Below are 18,123 nucleotides of genomic sequence, written 5' to 3' on the forward strand. Positions count from 1 at the left end.
ACACACACGTAAAAACAATTAATGAAAAAAGAAACCAAGAATTTAAAGGGAGGTTCAATGGAAGGTTTGGAGGGAGGGATGGAAAATAATGTAATTTCATTATAATCTCAAAAACTAAAAACATTATTTTTAAAAAATATTAGGCAGTTATCTGGCTGGAGGTTGTAGCTCAGTGGTACAGAGTTTCCCAGTGTGCAAGGCTTCAGCCCCCAGCATCACCCTCCCTAAATGATAATGAGGCAGTTACGATCCTTTGTGTCCAGCTTTGTCCTTCCTGCACGTGGAAGACCAGAGCACACCTCTTCTGCTCCCTGTCCTCTGCTGTGTCCTCCCATCGTAGGCAGAAGGGCAGTTTATGTCCCGTTATGTAGTGAGGAGGGTAGAAGACTGAACAATGTAATGAATTGTGGCTTCTCTGCTTTCCTCGCTGTTTAAAGACCCAATGAGAAGCATTTGGAATCCACGTCTAAATTGTAGAGAGAAGGCCGCTTCTACCACAGCCTTACCTAAAGCCTGCTGCTTGCCCTAGGATTTAGGGGGAAGCCCAGAGTTTGTGGGTACCTTACAGAGACTCCCAGGTATGTCTCACGCTGAGGTGTGTCTGTCTCTCAGACGCTTCTCCTTCGGCTCCAGCCTCCACTGTTCTGGATTACCCACAGCCACCAGCTTTCACTCATGCATGTCTCTCTACTTGCCCCTGATTTCCCCTCCTTCCTGTCACGCTTATCTAACACCTCACCCTCAAAGCCTCCTGGGCAACTCATTGTGGTGGTATTGTGTTCCCCAAAATATTGTGTACCCTAATAAACTTATCTGGGGTCAAAGAACAGAACAGCCACTAGATACAGAGGCTAGAAAATGGTGGCACTCACACCTTTAATCCTAGCATTCCAGAGGCAGAAATCCATCTGGATCTCTGTGAGTTCAAGTCCACACTAGAAACAGCCAGGCATGGTGACTCACGCCTTTAATCCCAGAAAGCAAGCCTTTAGTCCCGGGGAGTGATGGCAGAAAGCAGAAAGGTATATAAGGTGTGAAAACCAGGAACTAGAAGCTTTTGGCTGGTTAAGCAGTCAGGCTTCTGAGCAGCAGTTCAGCTGAGATCCATTTGGATGAGGACTCAGAAGCTTCCAGTCTGAGGAAACAGGATCAGCTGAGGAACTGGTGAGGTGAGGTAGCTGTGGCTTGTTCTGCTTCTCTGATCTTTCAGTGTTCACCCCAATACCTGGCTCTGGGTTTGATTTTATTAATAAGACCATTTAAGATTCATGCATGCTTCACCTAGGATGGTGAAGCAGCAGCCGCATCATGGATATTCTGGAAAGGATAGTCCTATTGTGACCAGTTGTTGTATTAGTTACATTTGCATCACTGGCGAAAATAACTTCGGGAAAGCTGATTTCAACTGAGAGTCTCAGAGGGACTCTTGTCAGAAAAGGCAGGCTGAGGACCAGGACCAGGGCATGAGTAATCCTCAAAGCTTGCTCCTAGTGACCCAGTTCCTCTAACCAGACCCCACTTGCTGGAAGGGCTTCTCAGCCTTCCAAATAGTACCATAAGCTGGGGACTCAACTTAAAACATGCCCACGGGACATTTCTAAGTAGAACCATTGACAGTTGCCCTGTACATTGTATAGAGTCTACTGGAATTAGTGGTCACCAACCACTAGATAAATGTCTCCAGTCACTGCCCTCTGTTCCCCTGGAAGCAGAACTGTACCACCTGAGAATTGGTACTCTAAGGTACACTGAGAATGGTACTCTAAGGTACCATTCACAGTGGGGCCGGTTGCATTCCATCTGCGGTCAGGTGCTCACAAACCACAGAATAAGGCAAAGCAGTTTTATTTGCTAATATGGGGGCTGATCTTGCTTTCAACCTACCAATCACATCGCACGAGAAAATGCTGCATCTGGCCCCTGAGAATTGTCTCATTCTCTCTGCTTTCAAATCGCTCATTGCATGAAATCTGAAGAATGTCCTCTAAAATTTCGTTTCCTCATGTTCGTTCCTGACTCCACCTGCTCTCGAAAGCTGTTCCTTTTGAGTAAATACGGGTTGGCTTCTGATCACAAACGTATCTGCAGGGGCTATTTTGGTTGGCATCTCAGGGGAAGTGGGGACTTAACGAAGCTGTATATTTATAAGGTTACAGATTCAAATCCCGGGCAGTGGGCCAGGAGGAGGAGGATGTATTCCTGACTATCTCGATTCTTTTTAGCTTACTGTCAAAGCAGTGGGTATTGTCTGTGTATTGTTTTTGATTCAATACCTTTCAAAGGGCATTTGAAAATTTCCCCGATATTTATCCAAAGAACCCAGCAACAATAATGCCTGTACAACAGCCTCCCAAAACATTTTTGGGGCTTTTCTTTGGGGGTGGGGTTCAAGACAGGGTTTCACTGTATAGCCTTGGCTGTCCCAGAACTAGTGTGTTTATGGACCAGGCTGGCTTCGAGCTCACAGAGATCTGCTTGTCTCTGCCTCCCAAGTTCTGGGATTAAAGTTGTGCACCACCACCACCCAGCCCTTTTCTGGCTTTTCAAATTTCTCCTCTTTGTCCAGATTTGGAGCTGAAAAGAGCTGATGAGACAAGCCTAGATGGGCTTCCCTCCACCTCCTTCTCTGCCTCTTGTTAGACTCTGATGGGCTTGGCTTCCCTTTGCTTGCTTTCCTAGAAGGGACTCCCCTGTATATGACCTCTGAACCCTCCAGAATGCAGTCTCTGTTACCCTTCCCAAAGCCACTGGGAAAGGAGGCTTCAGGGAAAGGTCCAGGCTTGCTGATGCGATGCCATTTGTTTTAAGGTTTATTTACAGTGTTCTGCCTACCTGGATGCCTGCAGGCTAGAAGAGGGCACCAGATCTCATTACGGATGGTTGCTGGGAATTGAACCCAGGTCCTCTGGAAAAGCAGTCAGCGCTCTTAACCTCTGAGCCATCTCTCCAACCCCGAGATGTCATTTTTATCAGCTAACATTTAGTCATCTTTTTTCCTTGTTTGAGTCCCTAGGACAAGACTGTGCTTGCCTTTTGGATCCAAAACCCACAGCACCTGGCAAGTTGAGGCATCCCGAATTACCAGGAGTGCAGCAGTTTGGAATAACAGACACCTTACTCTGTTACCGTTTCCATGTAGTCCAGGCATGGCAACACAGGGTCCTCTGCCCAGACCTCACAGATCTGTAATCAAGGTGACAAGCCAAAGAATAGGGCCTCATTTGAGGCCCAAGTTGCTTACAAGGCTCTTGACAGAATTCTTTTTTTTTTTTCCTCCTCCAGATAAAAGAGCTTGCTTGAAGGCCAGCAGGAGAACTGATGTTTCCAAAACTCTCATTGGTTGGCGTATTCAATCTGCATTCCAGGATAGCTGTGATAACACATTTGTAGATCACAAGATATCACAATGTCAACAACATGTCACCTTTGAATGAATTTCTACCGAGTATCATTTCCCTTTGATAAACTCAAAGCTCAACTGATTGAAGCTACTGAACCTTTCCTGTGATAGCCAACCTAATCACAGAAATGGCACCCGCCATTTTATACTTCCTGCCCACATCCAAAGGGCCATAGGTGGTGAGCTTACAAAGGTCCAAGTCACTGGGGGTCATCTTAGAGTTCTGCCTACTGCTAGTATGGTGCACTCACTCAATGCACACCCACATGCACGCACACCCCCCCACACACCCACGCACACCACCCCACACCTTTGTTTAATGTGTCTGTGAACTGGGACATTTGTATTATGCTCTCTACCACCAGGCTCAGGGAACATCATAGAACTGTAAGAGCCTGAGGTCAGGGAGGATTGGGGTGAAACAGTGTCTCCTGGACAGGACAAGACACTGCACTCCTGAGCTCACAGGAGCTGTTGGTGCCTGCACAGACCTGCACAAGACCAAGTCAGCCAACATTCCAGCATGGGTTTGGAAGGAGCACATAAGCCCTCACTCGTAGCTAAGGGGCTATTAACAGTTGACGGCTGCTAGAGGGAAGGAGCATAGATTTTTTTTTAGGGATGTTATCTGGTAGGTTGGCTATGCCCCACAACCATAAGTATATGGGTAACACTGATTGGACTCAGTGGGTTATGAAAAAAAAAAAAGGACATGAAGTTGGGAAGGGGTTGGGTAAAATCCAGGAGAACTTGGAGAAGTGGAGAGTGAATATGATCAAAATAAAACTTTTATACGCATATATAAAATAATCAGAGAATAAATTAAAATATTCAATCATGTTTGTTCAATGATTAAATGAGAGCCAGGATGAAAGATATGCATCTCATCTGTCCCCACAGGGCCTCTGTGGCATAGGTGGTATCATTTTAATTAACAGAGAGAGACACTCAATCTCAGAACAGAAATTAATTCTCCTTTGTTCAAAGAGATAGAGACTGCAGGATGATGCTCCAGATGCAGTTCTCAGCCCTTTATCCAAGAAGATGCTCCTTCTTAAAACTCAGTCTGCCAAGGCAGCCTGTAAGTGCCATAATAGCTCCAGCCACTCGGCTTCCCAGCCACGCTACAGGCAGCTTTGAGATGGAGGAGGAGCCCACAGCCTGTTCCCTTTCCGTCCTTCCTTGGTGGGACTCCTGGGTGCTGGGCTGTCCCACAGGACTCTGGGACCAGTCCTGGGTATGTACCTCAGGCTTCTGTGCCCTGAGCACTGAGGGAGTGCAAGGATTGTGGTGGTCCTGACCAGGGCTTTTGCCTTACAGCCCACCCCTAGAACAGTTCTGCTATGGTTGAGTTGTGTGGGAGGTAGTGATAGTAATTCACAAGTATTAAAAAGTAAAAATCTCAGAAATCCTTATGTGAGGTTTCAGAGCCCATTTAGACAGTAGTTTTACACGTGTGAAAAAATAATTTGTGGGAGAAAAAGCGACAGACTGATGCTGGGGTCCTTGTGAAGTCCCGTGAAACACCACCAGCCATGTATGCAGTCAACAAGAGCGTTTATTTAAAATATCGTGTTGGGGTCTAACCATCTGACAAAGTGACAAATGGTGACCCTGAGAGAACTCGCAGGTGCCTTTTAAACAGGGTTAGGGAAATCCCCGGGAGGAGAGATTAGTCTGGGGGATGATTGGTGGGTTTAAACAAAAAGTCCATAGGATTAGCAGGTGGCTCTAGTGGTGGTTAGGGACTTTCCAGAGGCAGGGTAGGGAAAGCGATCTTTAGCCAGAAGAAGGCTGTGGGGCACCTGCTGATTGGTTGCCCCTGATTGTGGATCCCTCCAACACCCCCCCCCCCAACCCAGAACTGCTTACTCAGCTCCAGTCAACTCCAGTAAACCAAAACTAAGGCCTGGTCCCTGGCAGGGCTACTAGGAACCTGTCATGGCCCTGGTCTGGCTCCCAGGCCCTCTCAACTGGGCTGCTTCTGTCTGTTTTCCGCCTACTTTTCCCCACGCCCCGGCTCCATCTTCAATGTGTCTGGCACACAATGGCTGCCTTGTCCTCTCGGTCTCCTGACCTCTCCTAGTTACTCCTAATCTTTAAAAGGCAATACTCTGCTCATCTGCCTTTGTGTTGACATTTAGATTTTTATTTCTTTTTACTTTTTTATTGGTGTTTTGCCTGTATGTATGTCTGTGTGAGGGTGTTGGATCCTGGAGTTACAGACAGTTGTGAGCTGCCATGTGGGTACTGGCGAATTGAACCTGGGTCCTCTGGAAGAGCAGTCAGTGCTCTTAACCACTGAGCCATCTCTCCAGCCTCGATTTTTATCACTCCAAATTATCTATTAAAGTCCCCTCCATTATAGCATAATATGCATAATGTCAGTCATCTCCTCCACAACTTCACAGCGTGCTAGGCATAAATCCAAGGTGGGAGATATTTGTTTGTCTATGTTCATAACCCACTTTAGGCCTTAATTGCAGTGAAACAATAAGAGAAAAATATGAACACATTCATCTTGTGGCTGGTGTCTTCGTCATCTGCTCCATGTCGACTTTCCCTGTTGAAATGAAGTAATTTCTCCTCATCCCCTGCTGTTCCTCTGTCTTCCGAGAGAATCCAAAACAAGTTATCTGGAACCTTATGAATATACAGCTCATTCTGTCCCAATTCCATCCGTCTCTTGAGCCATGGGACAACAAAATCATTGAGCTATTTTTGCACCAAGAGACATAAAATTTTCAGAGGAACTTTTGATACATCCTACAAAGAAACCTAACTGCTTTTAGCATAAGATCAGGTCGAATGGCAGAGTTCTCCAGCGTTTATCTAAATTGCCCCAAAGAAGCTGGTACTCACTAACAACGTTTGGCAAAAGAGCATGTACTTTCGGTTACTATCCACCCCACTCCCACCCTCACTCCTCCTCCACCACCACCACCACCCCGTTGTATGATATTTTGTTTGTGTTCTGACGAATAAAGCTTGCCGGGAGATCAGCGAGCAGAGCTAGCCACTAGTTAACCATAGAGGTCAGGCGGTGGTGGCACACACTGTTCATCCCAACACATGGGAGGCTCAAGCCTTGAATCCCAGCACAATCGGGAGGTGGAGACAGGAATATAAGGTGGGTGGAGACAGGCTCTCACGCCCATTCAGTTTGAGGATTCATAGAGACAAGATTGCCCATTCAGGCTGAGATTTCATAGAGGTAAGAAGTCTCTGATGGCTGGCTGTTCTGCTTCTCTGATCCTTCAGCTTTCACCATAATATCTGACTCTGGGTTTTTATTGTTAGACTAATTAGAATTTTGCTTTACACCCCCCCCCCACACACACACAGTCCACCCTCAGCAATCGCTGCATCCCATGAACCTCTCTTCCAGGACATAATGATTAGTACTGAATCAGGGAGGAGCCAGTGAAATGGCTCAGTGGTTAAAGACGCTTGCTGTGAAGCCAAAAATCTGGGTTCAATTCCTGGGACCCAACTCCTGCAAGTTGTCCTCTGACCTCCACACTTGTGCCGACTTATGCACATGTTCGCTCCCCACATGAATAATTATGATAATGTTTTTAAAAAATAGTAAATCAAAAAATACGACTAAAATCATAGCACCGGCCCTCACCTTCAAATCTCCTTCCATACCCTGATCCTTGCTTACACGATGATGCGAGGTTAAAAAAAGATTCAGGTTTGCTCCCTATACAGGACCCAGAGCGGGACTTCCGACGAGACTCCTTACTCATCAGTGGCAGCTCCTCCCCCTTCCTGGCTCTCCCGACTCATCTTCACCCTGTTGGAACAGCTCATGAAGGCTGTACAGCTGCCTTCCTGGGAGGAAGGCCAGGATTCATCATCTCACGGAACCTCTAATCAGAGGTTAAGTTAAATACACACAGGAGGCATGGCTGACACACAGAGTGGAATTCCACAAACTGTAGAAAACAGTGCGTTCCCTCTGGATCCTCTTCCTTCCGCTGTGACGGGGGTCCCTCTAGGCTCAGTGGCCTCAGCTCCTAGAGCTTTCCTGCCAGAGTCCCCACTCCACCTTCCAACTCCTACTTCTTCCTTCTGTCCCAGGACTTACCCAGTGAAATAACAATCCTGTCCTTGCTGGGCTATTCTGGTGTGGAGGGCTTATCCCAACAAAGTTGGCACTGATGGCAGGTGCGGGAACCTTTAGGAAGTGAGAACTACTTTGTGGGAAGTTGTTAGATCATTGAATGTCATGTCTTTGAAGGGAACAGTAAGACCCTGGCCACGTCCTCTTCTCTTTGCTTCCCAGCTAATGGGAAGTCAGCAACTTCCTCCACCACATGTCACTCACTTCCACCAAGACCAGAAAAATGTATCTTTAATAAAGGCCCCAAAGCAACAGACCAAACTGACCAAAGATTGAAACTTCCCAAACTGTAACAGGCCCCCAGACCTTAGCACAACCAATGTCACGATAGCATCATTCAGGCCATAAAACTCAACACATAGACAGCACCACCTGCCAAAACAAGACAAAGACCTAATCCAGGAAAGTCCATGATTCTGGGAAAGTCTCTAAATGTACCAACCTTGCTTTTTGGCTTCTACAGTTCCTCTTCTGGCTAACTGTTTTTGTTAACTAAAGTATGTCAATCCATGGTATAGACTTTGTGCTTAAAAGCTTATCCTGAGAAAGGTGTGGGGCTACATTGGGATCCAGAACACCCAGTGTAGTCCTCGGCCAGCTAATAAGGACTTTTTGTTGGTTTATACCCATGTCTGAGTAGTCTTCTCTCATTGATACCCCGCAACAAAACTGTACACCTAAAGAAACCTTTCCTCTTTTTAAGTTGATTGACTCAAGTATTTTGTTCCAGCAATGAAAGGCTAGCATGTCTAACCCTTTCCAGGTGGTAATTACCCCTATCCCAAGCTGCTCACCCATGGATTTCACTGAAAAATGGTTCTTGAATTGATAAGTCAAGGGAAAACACTTTTGTCCATCACCTGAAATAAATCAAAAATTTTATTAAAAAATTGTTTTTTGTTTTTTGAGATAGGGTCTTTTTTATGTAGCTCTGGCTGGCCTGGAATTCACTATATAGACCAGGCTGTCTTGGAACTCACAGAGATCTGCCTGCCTATGCCTCCCAAGTGCTGGGACTAAAGGTATGTGTCACCCTGCCCTGATATAAACATTTTTAAAATCACAAGACTGAGATGCTGCCTAACTGCTGATAGGCATATGTATCAGAACAATCTGTTAGAAAGAGGGTTTATGAGTTTCTGTTAGCATTTAAATATGTTTCCTCTTAGGCCTGGAAACCAGTCTAGGGAGACAGTTCCTGGAAAGATCTTCCCAAATATGCTCACAGGTATGCATACAAAGTGCTGGAGTGCTAGCAAAATACCGAGAGGTGACCGGCAATAAATCAGCACATGGTTAGGTCATAACACACAAGAAACAGTGCAGGCCTTGCAAGGCATGCTCAGAAAATACACTGCCTGGCCGGACAGACTCTTGAGTGTCACCTGTACCCGAGTTCTAAGTTCTATCACCCCACAGTCAAACATATAAATAGCATGATATTCTACTGGAAGCCAGTGTAGAGCTGACCTGATGAACTCCCATCACTTAAGATGGTAAGGACAGAATTTTACCCCCAAACCATAATCTTGATAGAATCCACTGATCTCAAAAACCATTTTATTTACTGAAGTAGAATAAGGTAGAAAAGGCCGATTATTAGATACTGGTTTATTGACTTCCTTAAAGCACTGTTTGTACCGCATATTGCCAAGCATAGCTTCACCTTACTACCTGGATCAGAAGACCTGGAGAAATAGCTGAAGCAATAAGTCGTTGCCCATAGCAACCTGGTCACAAAAGCGTACACCTACCAACTGTAACACATACCTTTGAAGAACAAAAGCCCCCAAGCTAACTGCCAGGTATGCTTCTGGAAAAAGCCCTGCTGGCTTGTTGTTCTTACACCTTATGGTTTTAGAGTATGAGATGAGAGTGTGAAGTGGACGGGAGTTATCCTGGGTTCCGTCCACCTTTCCTCTCTTCCGTGCTCACTGGTGTCAGAGTGCTGTTTCCAGAGAGATTCCCACAACATTACTCTCTGCTTGGTAACTGGGCAAACGTTCTAATTCCTCTCCAGAGAGCGTGCTGGATATAAAAGAAGGGGTGTGGTTTGGGAGAGAGCTTGGTACTGGGGAAGTGGAGTTTGGCTTCTTGACTGGACCTTCTGTGCAGGTTGATTCTGGAGTGTGTGGGTGTGCCGTCCTAACCTCTTGTTACCACGCCCTAACCCACCTCATACACACTGCACTCTGAATGCAGCCCGAGAGATTATTTCCAAAATTGCAAATCTAATCACATTTTTCCGTTTGTCTAGCAAACATCCAGAATACTTTGCGTGTGGCTCCCCATCACATCCTGGACAACTGCACCGCCATCAGGGCACGGTCCTTCCCTGGGTTCCTTGAGTGGGTAAGGCTTTTAGACCCGACAAACACCTGTGTGCTCCTCCCTTTATTAATTACTATTATTTCTTCAGATCCAGCCCCCAGGGTCCTCTTGTGTTATCTCCTCAGTGTTCCCACTCTTCCAATTGTGAACCACAACACTCTCTGGAAAGCCCCTATTCAGAGTTGGCAGGATGGCTCAATAGGTAAAAACTTTTGACACGAAGTCTTACGACCTCAGTGTGATCCTCGGGACCGCATGGTAGAAGGAGAGAACCCATTCCCATGTGTTATCCTCAGTCGTCATACCTGTTTCAGGGCACATACATGGTGGCTCACAATACACTCTAAAGTAAATAAAAGTGTGTAAAAAAACAAAGCTTTTGGAGCTGGAAAGATGGCTCAGTCATTAGAAGTATTTACCGTTATTGCAGAGAACTCAGGTTCCAACCCCAGCACCTACAAGACAGCTCATGCTAACCTATAACTCCATTCCAAGAGATCTGCTGCCCTCTTCTGACCTCTGTGGGCTCCTACATGCATGTAATGCACATTCATACATTCAGGCACACACACACACACACACACACACACACACACACATTATATAAAATAAATAATAATTTAAATATAAGTATAATAATTTAAATTGTGTAATTATTTTAATTCTTTAAATTACTTAATTATAATTTAAATTACATTATAAATAAATATAAAAATGATTTAAATATAAATATAATAAATTATGAAAAAGCCCTTACCCAGTTGTAGGTTTAAGTGTCTTTGTGACACATATAATAAGGAAATAGACACTTGGCAAATATTAGTTTCTTTCTCCTTTTCAGCTAATCACTTAGGTTTAGATATCAGTCTAGTGCTCCCTGAGGGAATGTTTGTTATCTTGCCAGCAATTTTCCACAGTGCAGTAATAACAATAATTTAAAATTCAAGTTGATAAAGCAGTTAGAAAATCTTGGCTAAAATGAGTCAGTGCCCCCAAAGCCTAGTCACATAAGATTGCAATGTTGTTATTGGTTTCGGGGCGGGGGGGGGGGGGGGAGCTGCCAGGACAAATTGCCCTAAACTTAGGTGGCCGAAATAAATTATTCTCTTACAGCTCCAGAGGCCGTAAATCCTAAATCTCTGAAGTCTTTAAGAGAGGGTCCTTTCTTGCCTCCTCCTAACATCGGGGTGGGGGGGTGGGGGGATGGGGAGGTGGGGGGTGGGGGGGCAGCTGACAGTGTTCTGTGTTTCTCTTGCTCGAAGACACAGCGCTACAATCTACTTCAGTATCGTGTCTAAGGTTCCCTCTTCTAAAAACACCAGTCTTGGGGCTGGAGAGAAGACTCAGCAGTTAAAAGCCCTGGCTCTCTTCCAGAGGACCCAGGTTCAATTCCCAGCACCCCCATGGCAACTCATCACTCTCTGTAACTCCAGTTCCAGGGGATCCAGTGCCCCCTTCTGGCCTCCTCAGGCACCAGGCACATACAGGTGATACACAGACATACCTGCAGGCAAAACACTCAGACACATAAAATAAAAAAAGGAATAAAAGACACCAGTCTTTAGCTGAGGTTTCATCCCACCAGCCTGACATTATTTTAGCCTAACTAATGATGTAAAGTTCTTATTTCCAAAGTAAGGTAATATAGCCTGTCCTAGTCCCGCATGCTAAGGGCTCTGGCTCCTGCCATGAGAATGACCTCCGACCCACTGGAACCTCCGTCAGATTTTCTTCTTGACATAACTTCAATGTCAGTGTTGGACTGGTGATACCAGCCGCCTAATGTACGGTTTCTTTCCCTGCATCACAAATGACTCTTTGGGATAAACAAGGTTCACGGCACACAACGGCCAGCTGCAAATTTCAGATTCTATGTCAAACCCTGGTTTGGAACATTTAATTGGAAAAGAAAATATCTGGAACAATTAAAGAGACGGACTGTGGCCTGAGTTTGGATCTAGAATGCCCCCAGAGGCCCATGTGTTAAAAGCTTGGTCCCTGTGGTGGCTATTCTAGGTTGTCCACTTGACTGTACCTGGAATTAACTAGAACCATTTGAAGTGGGAAGACCTGGTTTTAATCTGGATCTTTTGGGATAGGAAGATCCGCCTTTAATCTCCACCACATCTTTTGGTGACAGAGATATACAGGACATGGAAGAAGGAATCTCTCTCTCTCTCTCTCTCTCTCTCTCTCTCTCTCTCTCTCTCGGTCTCTCTCTCTCTCTGCTTGCTCTCACTCTTGCTGGCAAGTCCATTGCTTCACTGGCATTAAAACCCACTTCTTTGGGATTCTAGCACGCACTGAAGACCAGTTGAGACATCTAGCCTCATGGACTACACAACTACTGGATTCTTGGACCTTCCATTGGTAGACAGCCATTGTTGGACTAGTTGGATCACAGCCTGTAAGCCACTTGAATAAATCTCCTTTCTATATCTATACATAGATTCATCCTGTCAGTTCTGTTCCTCTAGAGACCCTAATACAGTCCCTAAGGGTTGGCACTACTGTGAAGTGGTAAAACCTTTAGGAATGGTGCTTATGGGTAGTGTTCCCATCATTGGGGATGTGCCCTTGACAGGATTGTGAAGCCCTGGTCCACTCCTCCTCTTTTGTTTCCTGGCCTTTCAGAGAGTGATTTAGCTCCACTATGCACCCACACCACAGGCTCAAAGCAATACATCACCAACCACAGGTTGGAACCTCTAAAACAAAATACCCAAATAAACGTTTTCTCAGTATAAATTGACTGCGGTTATTTGTTATAGTGACAGAAACTAATGAATACAGCATCAGAGAATTATTAACTTTAAGGTGATTACTTACTGTGGAATAATGATTTTGTACACTGGTTTAATAAAATGCTGATTGGCCAGTAGCCAGGCAGGAGGTATGGGTGGGATAAGCAGATAAGGAGAATTCTGGGAAGAGGAAGGCTGAGTCAGGAGACACCAGCATGCCACCTAGGGAGCAACATATAATGGCATACAGGTAAAGCCACGGGACATGTAGCAACACATAGATCAACAGAAATGGGCTGAGTTTAAATGTAAGAGCTAGTCAGTGGTAGACCTGAGCTAATGACCGAGCAGTTTTAATTAATATAAGCCTCTGTGTGTTTACTTGGGTCTGAGTGGCTGCAGACCGGGTGGGACACAGGAAAACTTCAGCTACAATTATGTCACCTTTTAAGGTGATTATTTTAACCATGCAAGAAAAGGTTTAAAAATTTAGCAGGACAAGGGCTGGAGAGATGGCTCAATGGTTAAGAACACTGGCTGTTCTTCCAGAGATCCTGAGTTCAATTCCCAGCAACCACATGGTGGCTCACAATCATCTATAATAAGATCTGATGCCCTCTTCCAGCACACAGGTATACATGCAGAGTACTCATACATAAAATATAAATAAGTAAAATTTAAAAAAAATTAGCAGGACAAACTAAAAAAAAGCAATATTTCTGAACAGTGTTTTCTAGTTCTGAAGATTCAAATTGTTAATAATTTTTTATGATGAAGGGGTTGGAAGACACAATATTTACCTATAAGTATGCCCGCTTCTCTATTGTTGGGATTCTTCACAAAAGAAGTGAAATACACATACTTCTGCTTTTAATTTATCTTGTTTTTATTTTTGTGTAAGTGTAAGTAAGTATTTTGTGCGCGTGCGTGCACGAGCATGTGTATGTATGTGCACACAGGTGCCACTAGAGGCCAGAAGAGAGTCAGATCCCTGGGAGCTGGAGTTATAGCCACATGACATGGGCAATGGGAACTAAACCTGGGTCCTCTGCAAGAGCAGGAAGTGCTCTTAAACCCCATGTCACCTCTCCAGCCTGAAACACACTTCTTCTGTACTACTTGATTTGATTATGTATCTACATATAGACATACTACATATATGTTTAAACTACATATATATGTATATGTGTATATGTATTTACATAAGTGCTTGGACAGTTTACTGCTGATAGAGTATAGGTAGGTAGGTAGGTAGATAGATATATAGAGAGAGAATAGAGAAATAGATTAATGGTAGATAGAGGATAAAGCAAGTGTGGTAAGATGTTAGCATTTGGAAACTATGGGCAAATAGCACATAATAGTTCCTTGTACTGTTACTGTAACTTCCCATTCAAAAAGCAGTTTCCTCTGACCCCAAAGCCCTTCCCCGTCCCCTGAAGAGATTAAGAAAGTGGTTTCCTCAGTTTGCAAAATGGAAATAAATAAAATGCCTGTCTCTAGGCCCTGCGGTGATCAAACAAGATCACGCAGGGAAAGGGCTCACAATGTTACAAGATAAAAACTGTATTGGCCAGGCTGTAAATTATTGAAAGTCACTAGTTTAAGTAGGAGGTCATCTATTAGAGACCATAAGGAATTCACAGATCTGCATGGCAAAGACATGCCTCAAAATCTGCACTCACAAACAAAACCAAACTGTGCCAACTAAGGAAGGGACCTACAAAATAGCAGCTCTCTCTGCCTGGGCTGCTGTGGCCAGGCTGCTTCTCCCCTCCTCTGCAGCCTCTTGCCACAGTCCTCATGTCAACTCAAAGTTCTACATGAGTTCATCTAAGAAGGGACGCTTAATGTGCCTCTCACACCCAAACAGGGAGTAGGCTTTGGCCAGGGGAAGTGGTTGGATGGTGATGGAGTCATAGCCCACAGTTTCTAAGTCATAGCCCAGTTTCTAAGCTGCTTCTCAGACTTAAATTCCAAACAGAAAAAAAAATCTCTACTTGATATAAAACAAATGTCTTCTGTAGAAACAACAACTGTCCCCATCTCCCGAAAATGGAAAGCCCAAAGTCACAGGAGTCCCCGTGTCCGTGCCTGCGTCTGGTGGCTGTTTATTCCTCCTCTAGATTAGTCATATCTTATCTTGACATCTTGCAACCTGTGGCCTAAATTAAAATCTAACCAAAAGCTACCACATAAAACATGTGGAGGTGGGAGTGGGAGGAAAGGAGGGTAGGGAGAGGGGAGAAATATATACCCAACAGATGGAAGCGACAGATGAAGATATTGGTGGAATGTTTATCAGCCAAGAGTCAGAGCAATGCTTTGACAGAGGCAAGGTCAAGCTACACATTAACAGCATAGACTTTCTAGAATATAACAATGAATCAATCAGAAGTGTTACAAAATGCTTCAGTTATAATCAACTTTGGCTGTGGATTTAACAGTTACAGTTCTGAACAGCCTTGGCTCCCGAGTCGCCCCTGTGGTCATCCTAACTGCAAGTTAATGTTACTAAACTACTCAGTTGTCACTGTTCAGTGCAAAGGAGCAGCAAGAGCCAGTGGCGAGGCTGTCACGGCCGAAGCATTGAGCTTTCCTTTTCCAGCCGTAGCAGACTCAAGCTAAGGTTTGTTTCCAGCTCCCGGTCTTGAAAGCCAGTAGATCATGATAATGCAATTTCACCAAAGCCGTCTCACAAATGGAAGTGCTGCGAACTGCCTGTAAGTGCGTTCTGCATAGTTCCAGAAGCTGACTCGAGGCTCTTACAGTGATTTGTGCTCCTCCGTTGCTAACGTCTTACTATGTGCTTGCAGCTTCCCATACTCAGTTGACAAAACTTTGTCTTTAAGTCTTAGACAAATAAATCTTGGGGCAGTGCAATCAACCCATTTGATTAGTAAGAGGGAAAATGTTTTGGATATTTCTTGTTTTCTCTACCATGTTCCGTTCTTCATATATTTCCTGTCCTCTATAACACAGGAGTCATAAATGATGCCTGTGCTCCATGTGACTTGGGAGGGTTGTCTTTTCTCTCTCTTGCTCAGAAAGGTTTGAATAACCGTGTGGCAGGACAGTGTGACCTTGCAGCAAAGACTGGAGAGAGAGCACCTTGAGAGTTGGGGCTTCACGGAGGAGTCTGCACAGAGTGAACAGAGCAGAAGTCAGGCCCCAGCTCCCCCCAAACACCATTTGTTCTTGGATTCTTCCCCCTAGCTGCCTTTCATCCTGCCCCAAATAAATCGTTCTCTACAGCGGCCAATGCTGTCATCATTTTCTGGTGTTCTTTCTTTTGTGCGTGCGTGTGCATGGTGTGTGTGTGTGTGTGTGTGTGTGTGTGTGTGTGTGTGTGTGTGTCTATGTGTGTGTGTGTGTGTGTGTGTCTATGTGTGTGTGTCTATGTGTGTGTGTGTCTATGTGTTTGTGTCTATGTGTGTGTCTATGTGTGTGTGTGTGTCTATGTGTGTGTCTATGTGTGTGTGTGTGTCTATGTGTGTGTGTGTCTATGTGTGTGTGTGTGTCCATGTGTGTGTGTGTCTATGTGTGTGTGTGTCTATGTGTGTGTGTGTGTCTATGTGTGTGTGTCTATGTGTGTGTGTCTATATGTGTGTGTGTGTCTATGTGTGTGTCTATGTGTGTGTGTGTCTATGTGTGTGTGTGTCTATGTGTGTGTGTCTATGTGTGTGTGTGTCTATGTGTGTGTGTGTCTATGAGTGTGTCTATGTGTGCATGTGTGTTGGGAGTGGGAGTGGTGTGGGGTGTCTTTGTTTTCTGAGCCCATGTTTTCCCCTTATTTGTGTGTTACTAGACAATTTTGGAGCAAATTCTCCATAACCTTCCTGGGAAAGTGTGCTTATGAGGCGGATTTTGAAGATCTTATGTGGTTGAAACATAATTTCATCACTAAATCATCATTGATAATAAGGGTGGAGCTAGATTTCCAGGTGGGAAGCTGTATTTATAGAATGTTGAAAGCAATGGCCTGTTATCTCCTGCCTCCAATGCAGTTGTTACAAACTAAAATAACATTTTTTTTAACTCATCCTTTATTTGTGGCCTGTTCCTCGGCCCTTGCCCTTCCCCAGAATCTCAGCATTTACTCGCAGTAGATTTCTTTCTGTATTTATTGTGCTATGTAAACTGACAAGAGTAATAAAGCTGTCCAGAGCTGTCTCTTGAGTGCCCTCTGTTCTGTTTGTTTAGGTCTCTATCTTCACTCGGGAAGCCCGAGTCAACTGCACAGCGATCCTCAGTTGTCCAGGCACACCACGGAGTGAGTCAATAGAAGCCTCGGTGGCTTCTTCTGCTGGCAATAAAAAGATGTAACAGTGATCAGATTTTTCCTTCCACCAAAACAAACACAACCCAGAGGAACAACAAAACCAGAGACAGCTGTGAAAGGATGGTTAAACCTTCAGTGAGGGGAGCACCAGACAATCCCTGAGCACAGGGACAAATGAGAGATGCTCTACCAATGGGCCAGCTGGCTGGGGTTGGCACTGGTTGCAGGGCACACACTCAATACTAAAAAAAAAAATCACTTTATTCATATCAGCTGCAATCAGCATAAGAAATAAGTGTCCAAGTGTATTCAAGACCTTTATATCAAAAAAATGGAAAGAGAAAGGCATAAATAAGTAAAAAGATACATTCTGTTAATTGCTTGGAAGGCTCAGTATTATCAGGAAAGCAATTCCTTAAAAATTAATGTATAACAGGCACCAAAACTACACGGAGAAATCATGTCTTGAAAAATCAAAAAAAAAAAAAAATTAATGCATAAAATTGATGTAACTCTAATCTAAAATCTAAGCAAGGTGGGGTTTTTTTTGTATTTTTGTTTGTGTTTTTTGCAGAAATTAACAAGCTATTTCTAAGGGTCATATGAACTATGAAGAATCTAAATTGTTAGAAATGATTTTACAAAAGAGCAAAGTTGGGAGACATTCTTTGATCTTAAACCTTATACTAGTTATCTTATAATGAGAAAAAAGTAAACATGTTTGTCAATGGGACAGACAGGTGGTGTATTGGCTATATACGTCATATGTGAGTTTTGGATACTCACTTGTAGAATATTATTTTAAGATGTGTTACATTTGTTTATGCTGTGGAACATTTGCTTTAATGATGCAAAGTTATGTTGCATTTGTTTAACTCTGTGAAGCTGTGATACTTTGCCTATCTAAAACACCTGATGGTCTAATAAAGAACTGAACAGCCAATAGTGAGGCAGGAGAAAGGACAGTTGGGGCTGGCAGACAGAGAGGATAAATAGAAGAAGAAATCTGGGAGGAAAAGAAGGAGCAAGAGAACAAGGAGAGGAGGATGCTAGGGGCCAGCCACCCAGCCACCCAGCCACCCAGCCACCCAGCCACCCAGCCACCCAGCCACCCAGTCACATTGCCAGCCATGGAGTAAGAGTAAAAGTAAGATATACGGATGTAAGAAAAGGAAAAAGCCCAGAGGCAAAAGGTGAATGGGATAAAATTTTAAGAAAAGCTGGCAAGAAACAAACC

Source organism: Peromyscus eremicus, chromosome 9 (genome assembly GCF_949786415.1).
Source record: "Peromyscus eremicus chromosome 9, PerEre_H2_v1, whole genome shotgun sequence".
Taxonomy (NCBI): Eukaryota; Metazoa; Chordata; class Mammalia; order Rodentia; family Cricetidae; genus Peromyscus; species Peromyscus eremicus.